The following is a 17,515-nucleotide window of genomic DNA, read 5'->3' on the forward strand; positions in this document are numbered from 1 at the left end:
GAGAACCCTTCTTAGATACATACAAAAGAAGATTGCATGATAAAAGTTCTGAAAATTTTAATACTTTGTTTATAATAATTTTTTAAAGTAAACGAAAAAAAAACATGTCAATAAAAGACATTTATAAACAAATGGATATTTGGTCCTCTTCACCGACTCTTCACGACCGACACTGAGTGGGAAACATCTTGTATACCGAAAACCCACTCATACGGGACAGTATTCGAACTACGAATCCAACCACCATCAATCGACTAAAAGAGGAATCATCAAGACTTTATTAGACCGTGCTTTCGGGCTCTGTAATACGAAGGAAAGTCTCGAGAAGGAACTAGACATCATCAAAAATGATCTTCAATGGAATGGCTACTCCAAAGCGATGGTAGAAAAGACTTTGGCTAAAAGACAGCAGGAGCCTTGCAAAGAAGGGAAGCTGTCACAACCAGTGCTTGCACTTCCCTACATCAGAGGATTATCGGAGAGGATAAGAAGAATTGGTTCCAAGTACAACATCAGAACCTGCTTCAGATCCGGTAACACTATCCGTAGCAGCCTCACGAAAACCAGGCCACCAAACGCGGACTGCGATTCCAAGAATTGCATTTACCGGATACCCTGTGAATGCGGAAAATCCTACAAGAAAAACACACAGCGAGGGGAAACCAGCAAATCAGGACTCATCAACACAACATCGAGTGGTCCCAAGCTGAGATCTTACACAGAGAGGAACATTGGTTTAGGAGGAAGTTCAAGGAAGTCGCATACATGTTGTCCAACAACGTATTCAGCCAAGCCAGCGTAGAAAAACGCAACATATGGAAACCCATTATCAAGCGAAAAATGGCCAACTCCCGCCAAACGGTCATCTCCCACAGAACCAGTGAGGCGGAAAATGGAAAGTGGGGATAAGTGAAAGTACTCGAACGACCCATAAATAGTAATCTCATGGAGGAATCAGTCCAGTCATCACCCGAAGACGATTGTAGATACTAACAATCGAAATGTCGGTCATGAACTAACGGGGCTTGGAATCTCTTAACTTTTTATTTTTATTTTCGTTTTTCATTTCTTTTTTTTTTATTTTTATTTTATTTCTTTTCTGTTCAAATGTTTACTTGTATTTTATTTCACTATTATTTCAGTTCAGGTTTTGTTTTTGCTTAATATAATTGTTATTTTCAGCTATTAATTTTTAATTCTTCTTGTTTAGTTATTTCAACGACTTCAAATCATTTTATATAGTAGACAATGGAAGTCCGAACTAGTGAAATGTTTAAAATCTGTTTTTACCCTAATCAGCTGTCGCCTCCATACGAACGACAACTCTCAGAAGTTGTGCAACTCGTGCGAGCTAAGGACTAACGAGGTCTTACCTTTTACCGTGTGATTCCTAACACGGTTGCAGAATCATCCCTACTCAACAATATTATTCTAACCTCGTGTCCTCATATTTTTTAATGAAATTATTGCATGTTCAAAGCATATTTTTAATTACAAACTAGAATATAGTGAAATAGTAGTAAACAATTAGGTGGGAATATAATAATTCCCAAAATTTAGCGAAATTCATTAATAGCTCATAAAAAAATGAACAAATAAACAAATAACCAACTGCTACTGTAAGATAATTTATAGTTTAACAAAATTGCCCTGAAGTTCAATATCCGAATTCGAATTATTTATTGAGCTGTAGCCTGAAAAGTTGAAAAAACCCGAGGAAATCGTTAATTTTTATAAACAAATGCCTAAAACAACAAATTAACAATAACTAAAAAATATTCGGTATTTTTATGGTTCGTGGTTGTTTTTGTAATTTTTATAACTTTCAAGAAAAAAATAAAGCTAAGTTGAGAATTTGCTTATAACAGATTGTTAAGTTAATAAACAATGAAATTGGTGATAATTTTTTTTTGTAATTTTGTAGAGAACTGTTATGATTTTAGAAAAGAAAAATATTTCATAACTAATAATTTAAACAGTACATATATAAAAAAACGATTATAAGCAATTAAATACTATTATCACGAAAACATTTTTTTAAATCATAATTGCCAGTTCTCTATAAAGTTGTAATTTTTTTGAAATATTGAAATAGTCCATTTGTTTATAAAAAATGTATAAACAAATGGAGATAAAAGGTATTTGTTTCAGTTTATGAATGTTTTTTATTGACATAAAAACGATAAAATAATGATAAATAAAGAAAAAACATTTTTTCAAAACATGATTGTGTTTTTTCTTTTTTTGTTCACTTTAAAAAATTATTATAAACAAAGTATTGAAGTTTTCAGAACTTTTCTCATGCAATCTTCTTTTGTATGTATCTAAGAAGGGCTCCACGAAGCGAAAACATTTTACGGTAGTTATAATATCCATTTTACTTTGAACGATAAAGGAAGTTTTAGAAAATTTTGTTAACTAGATTATTGAAAAATTAACTTTAATGAAAAATTCCAACGGGAATCAATTCTCTATGGTATTTAGATTATATCATGAATTTCTAAAATTTTTCTATTTACATTAAGTACCTTAAAAAATATTTTCAAGATACGTACTCGCTTAGAGGCCGTGCGCGCAATCCAAAAATATCGCGGGGACGGCTATTTTCAGCGTTAGATTAAGAACTTTTTTTAAGTAAATTTCCTCCTCTCCAAAGATCTTTTTTTCAAAATTCAAAAATATTTATAGTTCACGAACTATAAACAACAAAACCGAACACTGCTTTTTAGGGTCTTCAACTGTTTATAACTTTTAAATTTTTTATGAACTAATTTTTTTTTCACAATGATCTAAACAATATTCCGGATCGAATGAGCCTAACCATTTCATTTTACTAAAATTATGTCCATTTAACACGAATCTAAACTTGAAGCCCAGACTATCAATAGTTTTCCATAGTTTGTTTGAAGGTGATTGACAATGTTTCATCATGAATTTCACTAGTTCGGACTTCCATTGTCTAATATATAAAATGATTTGAAATCCCTGAAACAACTAAAAAAGAAGAATTAAAAATGAATAGCTGAAAATAACAATTATATTAAGCAAAATAAACCTGAAATGAAATAATAGTGAAATAAAATACAAGTAAAAATAGACCAATTGTACAAAAAATAATAGAAATAAAGAAATAAAAATGAAAATAAAAATAAAAAGTAAAGATATTCCAAGCCAAGTTAGTTTGCGACGTTTCGATTGTAGATACTATATATTTCGGGTAGATTCTAAATCAAATTTCTTGATTAGAAATATTTTTGTAACTAACCAATCCTAATTTTTTTTTTCATTTTGTGAATCTTTATGAGGTAAAATTAGCTTACCGAAAACATTAATTTCTTTCCTCATACTTCAAGTAACAACACATTTTCTAGTTTCATTTCTATCAAATGCACCACATTCTCTCAAATTTCTTTCTTATCGTCTAGGTCTGAACATTTTAATGTTTGGAATACGAAGATTCGGGTATAACTCACCATACATATGTCTTATCAAAATATTTTTATTTGATTTTGCATAAGTAAATAGCATATCAGTCCTTCCGTCATTTGAATACATAACCAAGTACATTAACGTCTGACAGTTCGTATCAGTTATCTACAACTCATTTATTTTTCCTGCCATTAAAACCAAACAAAACTGATAAATGAAGTTAGATGCTATTTTGTTTAACATACGCAAGATTTTAATCAACAGATCAAAAGTAACATTTCAAAACGCTAAAAGAAACATCCTCTCAGGTATCTCAAAGGTGTGAACTCGTTTCCTCCTTTTCGTATGCCTTTCCACTCACAGGCAACCTTTAGACATTATGAACATTCTGAAAGATTAATCATCTAAGATAGTACCTACCCAAAGAAACCCCAGGATGAGCATTTAGCCAAACTACAGATTCTTTGGACCTAACAGCGTTTAGGCCAGCCATTTGAATATATGAACGTTCATCTGACTCAAGAAGTTGATTATGAACCAAATTGATCATCGGATAATCCCAGGCATTTTGAAAATTTTTATTTTCGTAAAGGGTATATTTTGTTTGAGATAACCTTTTATTTTCAATCAAGTAATACGCATCAGATATTTCAAACAAACATTTGGAAAGAATGGAGTTGATCAAATGACGGGAAAGAGGAAAGTAAAGCTGGCAGTAAAAGGGGCGAGGCTAATCGAATACCTAAACCACCAGTGTTAACTGGGATAGTAGCTCGACTCCAAACGATATCTTCGAATATCACTGGAGTTTTTTCCCAACACCAAATCGTTATTTTTAACACCTCGACACGTGTTTCGATCACCATTACTTGCCATTTTTTTTTATTTATTATAATAATTTCTAATATCATACGATACGATTTTTTATGGCACTTTTTATATATAGCTGTTTTTATAATTTTTTTCTGCTTCAGAAAAAAAAATAAAACGTTTGTCAATATTTGTTTATAACAAATTGTTAAACTAATAAACAATTAAATAATGAATACAAAATTTTTTTTCTGCCAAACTATTTAAAAGTGTAAATTATGATTTTCAAAAGCAAAATTAGTTCTTAACTAATTATTTAAACAATCGAAATATAAAAAAAAAATCGATTTTAAACAATCAAAAATTATAATTAGGAAAAAAAATTTTTTTGGAAATCATAATTATCTCTAGGCAACAAAATAGCAAAAAAATTTTTCAAAAATATTGAATTTCTCTATTTGTTCAAAACAATTTAATAAACAAATTACGTAAAAAATGCATATCCTATGTTAATAACTGCCATTATTTTATGTGAAAACAGACATAGCTAAATATCAATTGAAAAAAAAATTATCAACAATTTTTAGATATTTCATTTTGCAATAGTCATAAAAAATCATAATTAACAAATTAATATTTTTTTATGAACTTTTATCGCAGGATCGTATGAAGTATATATATATCAAAAGGGCTCCACAAAGTTTAAAATTTATAGTCCAATTATTTATACTTTTTATCCCATTATTTATGCCAACGGAGATTGGGAAAAAATTTGTTAGTTAACAATTGAATAACTTTTTGAGAAATGGTGATAAAACATTTTTTTCTACGGGACTCGATTCATTCAAGTGTTAAGAAGATACTAGATTCTTTCAAATTTTTAAAATGACATTTTATGTTATAAAAAAATTATTTCTTTTGATAAACACTCTTTAGCGGCAGCGCGCGCATGCTGTAACAGCCGCGCGGAACCCTATTTTCAACGTCACATTGAAATTATAAATAATGATGATAGAGTTTCGGGTGTGGGGACTTTTTTATCGGAAATTTTCTCCTCTTTGACGAGCTTTTTTCATAATTGCTCAAATATTAATATTTTTTGAGTTATTAACGAAAAACTAAATACCATTTTTTTTCTTATTTTGTTAATAACAATTGCAATTTTTTACCTGCACCAAAATCCTTCAAAAATAGTTTTCTAGAGGTGATTCCGAATCGAATGAGCTATCGCTCATATTTTTAGGACCTTTATCTCTATTTTCCATGTTTTTGAACTTGTTGATTAGACCAGTTCCCAGTCAGCCTCTAACCAAGTGACGCGTTCCCTGGCAAAACGTAGTCTCCCCCTTCGAATGCCTGCAGTTAATAGAGGACCCCAGGCAGCAATCCTAGGTGTTATGTTGTATTCCCCGAGTCGCTGGCGAATAATTTCCGTACTAATGTATACATCATGCAAGTTTCCACATTTCGAAACTGAATTTGTAGACTTCTGTGTAACACACCGTTGTTGAAGTACCAAAATTCTAAAATATCGATCTTGAATAGGGGTAGTTACTCAATTTCGTTATTGCCCTAGCCTGCGAGCATGATCACCTGTTTCACGGAATCTTTGCAAGTTCCGTGTGATGGATGTGTGGGACATATTGAATCGACGACCAATTCGTCGGTAACTCCAGCTTTCTTCCAAAAGTATTACTGCTTGAGCACATTCATCACGGGTTAAATTACGCGATTGACCCTCCATAATGAACACTATCAAGAATCCTCCACGAGTAAACAGTAATCGAATAAGTTCACGTCTTGAACTCGTTTAGATTTGCGAACTCAATAGGTACATTTCGTGCTTCTTTTCAACACTCTTTTATTAGCTTCACCTGTATATATGTATGTATGTTTGTTTGTTACTACAAAATTATCGACATTATTGCTTGATCTATTCGCAGATGGCGCTGTATGTAACCTCCTTGATATAATTCGAACTCACTTCACATGTATTTCTTGAATTGAAGGGGTTATATTTTTAGGAGTGATTAATTTTTGGGAAAGGAAGTTTTTGGCTTTCTACTACTCCATCTTGATACAAAAAAAATGTGGGAATCTTCCAAGGAAAGGAAGGAAGTAATCAATTTGCATGATCTACTCATTCATGTATAGAGTTACTTATTTTAAAATTGATTACTTCCTTACTTTCTTTGGAAGATTCCCACATTTTTTTGTATCAAGATGGAGTAATAGAAAGCCAAAAACTTTCTTTCCCAAAAATTAATCACTCCTAAAAATATAACCCCTTAAATTCAAATTAGATTCCTCTTGGCTGGGATTTAATCAAATAGGTGAATGAATGTCATTACGATGTCATCGATGACATAATAAGTAGATCAAACTTATTCCATGACATTAAAAATCGTAATTCATGAATGAATTGTGTGTATTTTCTATAATGTTATCCAATTTGGTACTGAAGAGCCTTAAGGCAAGTGTTTTATGGCGAAACATCGATGTATACCAGTGAGGATGACAGTGTTCCATGTAAGTGCAATTTATTACCATTCATTTAAAGTAGAACTCCTGTGAATGATATCTGAATTTCATTTCATAACGAATGTTTGTATTTGTTCAATGTTTATATGAAAGTAGCTGTTTCAGGAGGGCTTTCTTTCAGTTTGTGTCGGAAAGTTGCTTCTTTGCATGATCTATACATCTATGTATAGAGTTACTTATTTTCAAATTGATTACTTCCTTCCTTTCTTTGGAAGATTTCCACATTTTTTTGTATCAAGATGGAGTAGTAGAAAGCCAAAAACTTTCTTTCCCAAAAAATGTATTTCTTCATTTGAAGAAAGTATTTTTTTTGTTATCTCGCGCGCCTTGTTTGTAACCCTTCTTTGCGCGCCTGGTGCCTTGGGCTGATTTTCAGGCTCAATCTCCGGAATCGGAAAATATCAATGGTCATTTATCTAAACAATATACCGCTGATTGATCCCAAAGTTCAGATAAAATAAATATACTTTAAAATGACTAAAAAACACGCTGTTATAGCATGCGAAACTAAAAAATGAAAAATATAGTTTTAAAAAACTAAAGAACACGCATCCTTTCAATAAATTGGTGGATATAGCCGTTACTACGTGTTAGGAAATCATAATGAAGAAAAAGAGAATTGAAACTTTCTGTTTTTTTATTGGTTTTATTGGTGGTAAAAACATAAAAAGTTTCAATTCTCTTTTTTTTTATTAAAAACTTACTTTTAAAGAACATCGAACTAAAAAGTTAAAAATATTTTTTTAAATAAGCTTAAAACAATAACGAATGAAAAATACTAGTATTATAGTGAAAAAAGCGTGGGCGCTTTGTGCCATTTTTTTGTATATCAAGGGGCCGTCGCTTTTTTCACAATAATACAAGTATTTTCCGTTCGTTATTGTTTTAAGCTCGTTAGTAGTTGTTTACAGCTGATTCTCGGCCTCCCCCCACCACTATGACGTATTAATTGCTTTTTTTATTGGTTGTTGTTTGGTGAAGTTTTTTTGTTGTGCAGTGAAGTCAAGGCGTTGTGACCTTGAAGTGTCTGGTGCATGGATCGTTCAGATTTTTTTTTCATATGAGATTTTGTGTGTTTATGTGTGTGTGTGTGTGTGTGTGTGTGTGTGTGTGTGTGTGTATGTAGGAGAATGCACGGTACAGGGTTTCATCATGTGCTTGTTTGTCTATGTACAAACATACGTCTGCATACTTCGAAGATCCTCCAAGTAATAAATGCTCCATCGGTGTTAGGGCACCAAGTTAGTAGTGGAGTGACGTCACAGCAATAACCGTTCAACGGCTAGAGAGCGACATGCTCACTCCACGACGTGTGGCAGAGTAATGCGTATTCATCGGTCTGCCCTCACCTCTCCCGAAGCGATGAAGGTTCGCTCTAGCCCCGCTATCGATGGTGACACAACGGCAGCCGAGGACCGTTTGCCTAGCGTCTACCCTCTCCGAGACCGCAACGACCACTGCTTGCTCGTACCGGCAACTGTTATCGCATCAAGTTGGGAGATGGGCTTGGCTGTGACGTCAGGCATCTCTAGTGGATAGCAACTAGCAATGTGAATCTTTCACGGTTTCATGGTGGGGGTGACTCACACTGTTTAATATAAAAGAAATGCCTGGCACACTATGAAATCAGTAGACGAATATATCTGCAGCAGTTAGCAATTGGTAGAGTGTTATTCAGTTCGTAATAGAAGGAAGACGGTGAGTGTATTTGTCTGTTGGAAATTGTTTATATTTTCGTATATATTTTCATCATGTCCGTTTCAAAAGTAGACTTGAATAAAATTAATAATTTGATTGTACAGGAGGTTGAAATAGTAGAGCAAAAGGCCTTATCATCATTGCCAATTGATGAAGTGTTCATAATTAAAAATATGTCAACTTATTCTACACGATTTGGTAAATCAATTTTATTAACTTTGCAAGATGTGAGCAATGATAAATTATTTAAAACATGGCTACCAAAACGTATTTCGTTGCAATTCAGTGATGACGATATATCTTGTATCAACTCATCAGGTGGTAAATATACGATGATGTATTTAGGACAGAGCCAACAAAGTTTTGCTGGCATGAAAACGCGATCTCTAGTCAAATTCAATATAATTGAATAATAATAGTAATAATTTATAGTGAATTTCTTTAGGTCATAGCTTACGAAGTTTTTTTGGTGTGAAAACGCTAACTCTAGTCAAATTCAATATGATTGAATAATAATAGTAATTATAATGAATTTCTTATTGTTTTATAATATTCATATATTAGATGATAATAATTATATGGAAATATAAACATTACTAACTTAGTTGAATACACTCACTTTGTAACTACAAGTAAAATGGGAATGTGAGTATTATATCACTGAAAAATTGGAGGTTGCTTATTGTTTTTTTTTTTATTCAATTTCAGTTCCACCATTTAAAGATGTGGATGCAGTACGCAAGTCAAGATTGGGTCGATGTTGTAGATCTCAAATCATCGGTTCAACATTTGTCGTCTAAATTGAAGGTGTTGGGTGATGGAGCCGAACATGCAAGCAATTATGATATGAGTGTATGCTATGATGAAAAACAAATCGAATTATGCCTTCGTGATGCTGAGAACTATTGGAGTGGTGCAGAAGTTTGTAACAAATTTTTGGATAATGAATTGGAATTGTGGCAACTTTGTGATGTTATGATTGAACTGAACCTAAGAAGATTCCTGTATAGCCTCCAACCATACTTGCCAGAATGGATTATTCATCACTTTGAATTGAATGATGAAAATCGAGAGGAAATTGAAGATGGTCGCGAAAATGATGATTATGAGGAAGAAGTTATTTTAGATAGTCTGTATGTTCCTGTAAATCATAAATAATGTCAAATAAAAAACTTTGTATTATTTTCATGTTTTATTTATTTAAATCTCATGAAATACAATAGAAAATGATTACAAAACAATAAATATGATATAAAATACAATACATGATATAAGTCAGTTACAAATAAAAAAAAAAGATCATGAAACAGTACATGATAGAGTGAAAAAAAAAGTGTCAATATCTGCTATGAACTGAACCATCCAATGCATTGAATGTTAAAACTGTATCATGCAAAATTAATGCATATACTTTAGTGTTGTCTGGAAACTTGGTCTTCCTCGTCTCAAACTCAATCTTTATATCAATAGTTGATGATTTTGTTGCATTCGGTTGATGAGAACAATCGATGACGAATAGTGGATTCTCTCTAAATTGTCCAATGTCCATCAGAGGTTCACTCATATCTTTATCATAATAACTTCGCTGGAAACTCTCAAAAGCATAATAAGCAGGAGCATCAAGTTTTTTATCGAAATTCAAATTCCAACGCTCATATGGATAAACTTCAGAATTCAAGTATACTCGAATACTATTGATATCAGCAGTTGTGAATTTTGTAATATCCTGTGTTCTATCTTCAGATGTGGTAGTACTTTGGAATGCGATGATGACAAAACGAGGAGTTTCCAATGCGTTAGTTGTTTTGATGGCCCATATGTCTGAAGAAGTCCCACGTAATGATGGTAGTTCATAGAGGTCCCACATACGATACGCCAACTTGATTTTGGCATTCAGACCGCTTTTGTTTATTCTACTCAAAAGTTTGAGCTTGTGTTTATCATCTGGTACAATATGTCTTATTTTCCATTCGATTTTATTTATTTCCAAATCAGCATCAACCTCACCTATATATGAGTTTTTGAATGATCGAGCGATAATCAAAATCAATTCCTGTTTGGCATTCAAGATACTTTTGTTGTAATCTTCAGCAAAACCCATCAAATATTTCAGTGGTAGTTTTCCACTAAAAACATGACTGTTTGTATCCAAGATATCTTGCTTCAATTGTGAAAGTCCCCAACCAGATGTCAATAATGTGTTAGCATGAGATTGTCCAAATGATATCATGGTTTTCATTGTAGATGTTATCCCAGGTTTTCTAACAACAGCCACTTGTTCACCACCCATTTCATAACGAATTTCGTCAAAGAGAAATGCAATTGCATTATTCGAGAGATAGCATGTTTTCGCTACATCTTTGGGGGTGAATTTACCTTCTATGTAAATGAAGCTCTCGGCAATATCTAGTATAACATCTTGATTATTGATTGCAATTCTGATTTCATCCGAATTCCTGAATAGCGGTGATCCATAGGGCTTATATGTGTGCTCATGTAAACTTATGAGAGAATGATCGAGCACTGGTTCATTGAATATATTCAACTTTTCATTGTTTGTTTCGAGCACCATTGTTATTTTCTCACTTTCAATCCAATCGATTTCAAAAATTTAAGATCACTCACAGACAGAGCGTTATGTGCTAACTGTTTAGCATACACTTGTGGAATGAGCTTCTTTTTATGCACACCTTTCTTTTTGATAGTGCAACTCGTTTGGGATTGTTCAATGCGATTTTGTCTATTATAAATGAAACCCATAACAACAGTTATTCGATTTTCTTCAATTCCAAAATAATGAAAATCTCTTCTTCACTTCCAAAATCGATAAGGTTATTTTTTTCATCCAAAATACGCACTGTAATGTTGTGAATCAATTGACGACCTTCTGGACTGACAGGCATATATATAATACTGTGTGGTTCTTTAGTGAGATTGTAGCAAGGTTCAACATCAATATCGAATGAGAAAAGAATGTGGGATTCTTCACCATTTATATATGAACCAGATATTATATTGCAATCTAAGCGGATAAGTCTCACAGTTGTAATGTTTATTGGTAATGATGATTCATGTATCTGATTTGGTGGAAATATTTCATGAGCGAACCCCATCATTTCTGCTATTGAATTTGGATGTGTCAGATCAATTTCATATTTGGATCGCATTTCACATTTGAATGTATTATTATTGGCGTGTAGATAGAAAATATCATCTGCAACGACATCATTTGGTTTTTTATCATGAAACAATCTGAACATGATATGTTTCTGTATGACGGCATTGATCTCTTCTATTTCATAAGCACCACATGGAATTTCAATTGTCAACTTTTGGGGTATCGATGAGTTGTCATTACTGATTCTAAAACTAACTAAGTTATTAGCTTCAGTTATATTATTGATTGTATTGCATCCATAGAATCCCAAAAGTCCTAATCCATAACGACTGTTCCTATCCAATTCAATTGGTGGAAAAAAATCCGCACTCAAGACACTTGTCCCGACAGCTTGTAGCTCGAACTTTCGTGACATGACTGATGAATATTTTGAAACACATTTCAATTTATTATTGTACACAGCAACAGCACATTTGAGACAATTTACACTTTTTGGAAGGTGTTGTATTGTAATAAGTATCATTTTTATTGATACCAATATTCACATCCTCTATATTACAAATACAACACATAGATTTCCGAGGTATAGGACCGTCATTAACATCCGATTCTGAATTTTGATCGTGGTGGTGGTGCTCATAACAATATCTATGTTTCATTATATCGATGTCATCTTGCAGATGCTTAGGCAACTTTTCCCAAACATATGCAATCTCATGTGCAACACATGCAAGTATCACTTCCTTAGGCATATTTGCAAGCATCACTTTATCCATTTTTTTCAAGGTACCATATTTTGAAAACATTCTAAGTGAAAACCCCATTCCCTTGATAGCCTCCCGATCCAGTTTTGGTGTTGAATCCATTTTTATTTGGAAAATTATTTAGAGAGAAACTGCAAGCACAAGTGACCACAGAGAACTGTATTAAATTTCTGTTGTCGATCATAGTTATATTTGATTTTTACATTCGAACATTTTCGAAAGAATCGAGTCAATTCCAATGGTGGGGGTAGATCTCCAAAACTATCGAAATATGTGACTTCTTTCCCACATTTTTTATATGCCACCCAATGTGTTCCTGGTCCACTTATTCCATCTAAATTAACAATAGCTGTCTCGTTTTGTTTTGGACCTGAAGATGGTAATCTATCACGCATAAAAACACCACGAAAATGTGGAATTTTCATTTTTTGTGCATAATAACTGAGATCGTGATCAGTAAGAGGCCTCTGAGGTAGGGGTTCAATTAGTTTTTTGTTTTGTTTGTGGCTTTGTATGGTTTTAAATATAGTCCTAAACCTTTACGGTATGGTTTGAGATATATTCCACTTCCGCGTTTGCCTAATGCTACAGCCTCCATGGTTTTATTGTGACGATTGGCTTCCATTAAAGCCGCTCTGCTGGCTTTTGCCGAATTCACGGCCTTGGTAATACCAGCAGCGGCTCCCGCCAAACTTCCTAGTGCGGATAGTCCAGCAAAAATTGGTATCAATGGTAAAAGTCCACCGATCTTGGGAACAGGAATTATGCGTGGTGTGCGGATTTTCTTCTTTCCACCGGCAGCTTTAAGGTATTTACGTGCCGCCTGCAATGCCACAGTAATAGCTTTTTTGCTATTATTCGTCACAAATTGATTCCCACCAGCTTTCTTCAATACATTTCGCACTTTATGGACTATCCCAGCACCAAATGCAACTTTTTTAATTTTATTTTTCTTCGTTTGTTTCCTCTTACATTTTTTCTTATTGGTACTACAACCCATGCCCATATGTCTTTTCGCTTTCATAATGTTGGTGACAAGTAATGCAGCTGCTCTTTCCCCAATACTCGCGTCCTTCGATTTAACCCTATCCCAAGCGCTGTATTCAAGTTCTTTGTCGGCTAAATGTCTTGCTGCAAGATCGGATGGATGCTTAGAATATTGAATATCGTGTTTTTTGCATTCAATATCTAATTTATTGATTCCAGGGTCGTTACGAGCTAAACGTTGTTTCAATTTTGTACCCGGTCCACAGTATTGATAACCTCCGGGTAGATGTAATTCGAAAGGAAGTTTGTTTATTAAATCATTAACAAAACCACAACCTCTTTTAATTTTACGATCACTTTCAATACGTCCGTATCGTTTGATGGTACACATTGAAATGAATAAGCTAATAACATTTATATAGTCTCCAACCACGGCACGATGCGCATTGTAAAACAGAAAGAAAAGTTTGCTGTAGATAATCTAGATGAGAAATTTGGTTGTGGATTGAATGGACAAAGGGTATTCAGACATGGTCCACTACTTCCATCATCAGTTCGAGGACTCATTATAGGACCTTCAAATTGTGGAAAGACGAATGCAATGATATCACTATTAACACATCCACAAGGACTGAGATTTAGAAATGTGTATCTCTATTCGAAATCACTCAATCAACCTAAATATCAGTACTTGCGAAGTGTTTTGGAACCTATAAAAGGATTAGGTTTTTATACATTCAGCAATAATGCAGAAATAGTGGAACCCTCCGACGCTAAGCCTAATTCTGTTTTCATTTTCGATGATGTGATATGTGAAAAGCAAGATATTATTAGATCATATTTCTGTATGGGACGTCATAAGGATGTTGATTGTTTTTATCTAGCACAGACATATTCACGGGTACCCAAACAGTTAGTGCGTGACAATACCAATTTCATTTTAATGTTCAAACAAGATGAGACGAATTTACATCACATTTATTCAGATCATGTTTCACCCGATGTAACATTCAAACAATTCCAATTGATGTGTGTTAAATGCTGGGAGGACCAATATGGATTTCTAGTCATTGATAAGGATAGAAAAATAGATGAAGATAGATATCGCAAAGGATTCGATAGTTTTATATACCCATGATCTTGTTTTTTACACTTATTCGATCACTGAATATTGTAGAGGTCACTTCATCAGCGAATTAGGCTATAATTTAAAAAAGGGCATTATGAATACAAAAAAAGATTCTGAAAATAAAAACAATGAAATGAATTTGAAACGTCAACTAGTAGAGACAACAGAAGCTGTCAGGCAGAAATTCAACTCTATCAAGAATGATAATATTGAAAATCGTACGACACTTGAAAGATTGTATGAGCCCATAATGAAACCATTGAATGTTTTATCATCAAACGCTACTTCTAAATCACCAGTGTTATCACCAAATCATGGAACTGTTCAATCTACTTCAAATTATCCCATGAGTACTCCAATAGGAAGAAAACAATCTTTTGCTAGTGTATCATCTGTGAATAGTGACACGAGCACACTTCAAGACGATATGAGAACAACTCTATTCGAAACACCATCATCGTCCCACATCGATTCCTCGGATCCTGACACCTCACCTGATATGAATGAAAGTGGTGAAGATGTTTTGATGAAACATTTGAATAATGTAAAATCTAGAAATCCAGCATATGATGGAACATTTGGCGTACGTATGGATCCTATTACACAAAAGCTGAAAATGGGAAGTCTAGTGGTGTATTTCAAAGATGGAAACATTTCATTTTGGGATGCTAATAAAGTGAAAAAATATGAATGCGCAGGTAGTCCAGAATTGTATGATATGATCTTTTTGAAGAATCCACGAGATGTTGATAATAAAGAAACTCGTCAAGTATATTCCAAAATATTGAAAATAACGAATGCTCCATATAAACAATATCATCAGAAGAATGGTTTTAAAAATACAAATTCTAAAAAATTTCGTGAAGTTATCAAACCTCTATTAGACTCACGACAATATCCAATAAGAAGTAGAAGTAAAATTGGTGGAGCACTCAAACGAGTGAAAATGGAGAAAATATATAATTCTAAACCTGTGAATTATGTGTACTGGAATTCACCGAAAGAGTTAGTTGCTCGCCTACGATTATTGGTAGCTTCAAAGTCAGCTGGTCATACAGGACATGACAATGAAATAATTTCAATAATTGAAGAATTACGTGAAGAAGGTATAATATATTAACATATTCACATGTAATGATCACTGTCACATCATCATTCAATGCAGTAACATTATCACATTTTCTCTTTAATCATATTGAAATAGAATGACTAATGAAATAAGTGATGTCAAACGACAAGTTGTTAATGAATTACATAAACCTGCAAGACGTAATTTTCGTAGAAGAATAACCACCATCAAAGGTTTTGCAGATCTATGGCAAATAGATTTAGCTGAACTGCAACCTTATGCAAAAAGTAATGAAGGATACCGATATATACTTGTAGTGATAGATTGTTACTCCAAATATCTGTGGACTGTAGCAGTTAAAGATAAAACAGGTAGTACAGTAACTAATGCAATGAAACATGTACTGAAAGAAGCCAAATACTCCCCCAAACACATACAAAGCGATCAAGGGAAAGAATTTTTCAATAAAAGCTTCTCATCTCTCATGCGAGAATATAATATCAATCATTATTCAACATTTAGCACAAAGAAGGCAGCTATAGCAGAAAGAGTGATTCGTACAATAAAGGGGTGGCTCTATAAGGAATTTTCGATGAGAGGTCACCACAAATGGCTTGATATTCTTCCAACTATAACTAGTAGATATAACAATAAAGTTCATCGTACAATAGGTATGGCACCCATTAATGTTGATCCATCAACAAGATTGATATTCAAAGGTATCAATGGAGTTGGAAAAAAACAAAGTAAACCCAAATTCCGATTGAATGATATTGTACGAATAAGCAAATACAAAAATATTTTTGAAAAGTCTTACACTGCGAACTTTACCACGGAACTCTTCAAGATTGTTAAAATCAATAAAACTTTTCCCACAACCTATAATCTTGAAGATATGAATGAACAACCTATTAGAGGATGTTTTTACGAAGAAGAGTTATTGCGAACCGAAAATCCTGATGTATATCTGATCGAGAAAGTGCTGAAGAAAAGGAAAAATAAAGTATATGTAAAGTGGTTAGGACTTCCTAGTGAACAGAATTCTTGGATTGATGAATCAAATATGCTTTAAATGTATCTAATAATGTATTTATGAATAAAGTAATGTTAAAGTTCATTATTGTTTTCATTTCAATTATATGTAAGTGAATTGAAAAAATATTGCAGCGGTAAACATTGCCCCAACCATTCGCAATGTTCTGTGTATACCAAACCAAATTAATTGTATACTCCATTCCCGCTTAAAATTTTTTTCAACTCACAATATTGAGAACACAATACCATTCCCAAAACTAATCGCTGTCACTTTGAAATGCTTTCTCCAACTCTTTTCGCCAATTATCTCTCACTGATAATGCCGTCTCATAAAGTCGAGTCGACTCCTCAAGCTCTGCCTGTGCTTGCATTCTCGAACGTTGATTGAATTTGTCATCTTTCATGATTTTTGAACGTAGTTCATCTGCTTCTTTGCTCATGTTAGCCAATTCAATTTTCGCTAATGCAATCTTAGCATCTAATGCTTGAAGAGTGTCCTTATTGACACTAATAGCTTGCTCACTCTTTTCATGTTCAGCAATAGCCTTTTGCGCCTTTACAAGACGGCATTTCGCTTTCTTTTTCATATCTCCAAACCGAAGTAATGGAGTGAAAGAAGATAGCGATTCAGTCATCAAATCACCCTTCATTTCTTTGGGTTCACATTTTGTCTTCCTCTTCGATCTGTCACTTTTCGTTGTGGGCTTTTTCTCCTGCAAACCACTTTTCGATTGTTTTTTTTCTTTCAACTCAGTGACAATCGATGAAGATGCATTATTAACCTTCCTTTTGATAGTTCTGGATTTTTTATCAACACCAAGAGGGGGGGTAGATGAAGGGTGTTTGGATGATGATGATTGTGAAATGATTGGAGTTTCAACGATAATTTGTTGAATTGGTTCCGGCACATCTGCGAAGTTAACGAAGTCGCTAAT

At 33.5% G+C, this 17,515-nt stretch overlaps 1 protein-coding gene and 1 long non-coding RNA gene across 3 annotated transcripts in view; both read left to right on the forward strand.

Annotated features, from left to right (window-relative positions):
* LOC111516659 (uncharacterized) overlaps nt 1-17,515 on the forward strand; it is a 134,049-nt gene that overhangs the window by 41,158 nt on the left and 75,376 nt on the right. The gene's annotated exons all lie outside the window — the stretch shown is intronic.
* Nucleotides 7,904-9,660, forward strand: LOC141480348 (uncharacterized). Its single transcript, XR_012464280.1, has 2 exons — nt 7,904-9,123; nt 9,187-9,660. It is a non-coding gene; the product is annotated as an uncharacterized lncRNA (long non-coding RNA).

The sequence above is a fragment of the Leptinotarsa decemlineata genome, unplaced genomic scaffold, assembly GCF_025532065.1.
Source record: "Leptinotarsa decemlineata unplaced genomic scaffold, Ldec_3_MD MMD2_P_RNA_scaffold_7, whole genome shotgun sequence".
Taxonomy (NCBI): domain Eukaryota; kingdom Metazoa; phylum Arthropoda; class Insecta; order Coleoptera; family Chrysomelidae; genus Leptinotarsa; species Leptinotarsa decemlineata.